Raw genomic sequence first — 2,487 nt, 5'->3', positions numbered from 1 at the left:
GTGCAACCAAGGATGATGCAAAATGTGGAATCCAAAAAAATGCTCTTGTTGCACAACACTAGAGAGACGCTAGCACAATTGCACAATAGGCGGATACGAAGACTTGTGCACGACCTACTAAGCAAAAATGCAACGACTTTTATCCCAAGTATGCTCTATGTATGGTGTTTCGATGATATGATCCAAGATGATCTAGTATGACAATCTTAATGTTGTATGATGCTATGGTTCTTGCTTAAAAGCTCTTTGCTTATCTTTCCCTTTTGCTTAAAAGCTTGTTTGGCTCCTTGTTGTTTGAGCTCTTTTCTCATGCAATGCTTCACGAACCAAGATAGCAATTGTGTATACGATGACAACCTTGTGACACAAGAGATGATACCAAGATATGCACCGATGATGTACGTATGCTATGGGAAGTATGATCACTAATGTGCAAAAGTCACGTTGACGGCAATACTCAAAGGCTAGTCTCGATGGGTAAACGAGGCAAAGGAGTAAGGCTATGATGGCCATCAATGTAAAGGAAAGAATGATGTATCACGATACCAAGACGAAGTTACCATTTCTTGGTTCCTTGTCCGTAAGCAAGAACAGATGACAGTGATCCAATGAGTAGCACGAATACCAATATGATGTTGTCGAGATGGTCATTATTGATGACGCGTCTGTGGCGAAGATGAGCAGCGGTGATGTTGATGTCGAACCGTACCTAAATAGCCGAAACATAATAGGACACGGAACCGCAACTCAAATTCTCAAAGCAAAACATGACAAGGTTGTCGGAGTTGGTAGTGGTAAGCGATGGTGGTGTATGTGGTATATGGCGGTGCTATGCGGAAGTGGTGGTGGTATGCGGAAGTGTATGTGGGCACCGGGACAAAATTGGGCAAAATGTGGATGGAAAACGGGTGGTGGAGAGGAAGTGATGCTGCCAGGGGCCGGATATCCAGGCTTGATGGAAGGATGTCCGGGGTGTCGGATGTCCGGGCTGTCGGGGCGGATGTCCGGGCTCTGGATCCGTGGACGAACGTGATGAACACCGCGTGGAAAGGTCAAATCCGGGAAAAATTCGTAGAGATTTGTGGATGGAAATTGGGGGAAAGTGGATGGAAAGCTAGATCTACATGCAACACACGAAATCCGCGGATCAAATCCAACAAAACTTCATCACACCAACAAATCACAAACAAAAAATTGGGGCTATTCTTGTGGGGAATTTTAGAATTAGGGACAAAATCAACAAACGTAGGCTAGAAACACAACGGGGAGGCTCCGAAATCGTGATCAACGTGGCTCTAGATACCAAGATGGTGTAGGGTAGGAACCCTAGGGGCCGATCTTTCACGAAAGGAGCGGATCCCGCGAAGAACACAAGGAACACGAGGGGGAAACCAAAGGAAATCACGAGGGGAAACACGGGAGAATCACTAAAACCAACAAGAAATAGTCACACATATGCTAGATCCTCGAGTACATAAGAGATCACACGATCCATGGTCAACCAGGGACGATACAAAGGTAACCGGTCTTCTCCGTGAGGAGGTCTTGAGGTTCTTCCCGTAAAGGGGTCTTGAATCCGCTTGGGGGATCTTCTCCGAGGAGGCGCGATCTCCGAGGAGAAGGTAACCAAGTGGATGAGCAAAGCTCTCACATGAAATATGAGCTAATCCTTTGCTAACTCTAAAACGTAGGTAGGAGAAGAGTATATATAGTCTAGGTGGGCGAAGGGGTACACGGGCCTCGGGCCCTTACACTGTGCGCAGACAGGGGAGGCCGGACGTCCGGGCGTCGAGCCGGATGTCCGGGCTTTCGCGGAAGGCCCAATGTCCGGGCTGGAGTGGCCGAATGTCCGAGATGGCGGGGGCTTCCTTCTGTTCTCTGTTGCAGCTTGTCCGGATATCCGGGCGAGAGGCCGGATTTCCGGGCCGGGGCCGGACGTCCGGGCTCAGGCCGGATGTCCGGGGCCTGGAGATGTCCAGCGGCTGGGAGGTTGCTGTAACGGATGCCTCCAGCGGCCGGATGTCCGGGCCCTGGAGATGCCTTCTTCTCCTTTCGGCGTTCCTCTTCATCCGTGGACTTGGCGGCTTGTCTGTCTTCACGTGCATCTCCGGGAGGGTCCTCTTGGTACCTGACCATGCACAACATCTCGGACTTCGGTAGTACCGTAGTAGCCATGTCTCGAGGGGATCATAAGCAATATCACTAAGGAAAGAAGTCACCTCGGTCTCGAGAGCTCTAGCTCTAGCTCGAGTCATGGGTCCTCTTGGCACTTCGTGAGACGATGGTGGGTCCTTCGGGATGACCGTAGGATGCTCCGCATCAATATCAAAAATCATAGAAGCCTGACAACAACCCCTAGACCCTAGACACTCCCGTCGTCCAACCAAGGTCGGGTAGACAAGTGAGTTGTCCCCAAGATCGGCCCAAGAAGGAGAAGGGGGCAAGGAGGGAGGAGGGGTGGGGGACTTGTGAACGGCCGAAGGAATG

This window comes from Triticum dicoccoides, chromosome 1A (genome assembly GCF_002162155.2).
Source record: "Triticum dicoccoides isolate Atlit2015 ecotype Zavitan chromosome 1A, WEW_v2.0, whole genome shotgun sequence".
NCBI classification, from domain to species: Eukaryota; Viridiplantae; Streptophyta; class Magnoliopsida; order Poales; family Poaceae; genus Triticum; species Triticum dicoccoides.
Note: the sequence above shows the minus strand (reverse complement) of the source record.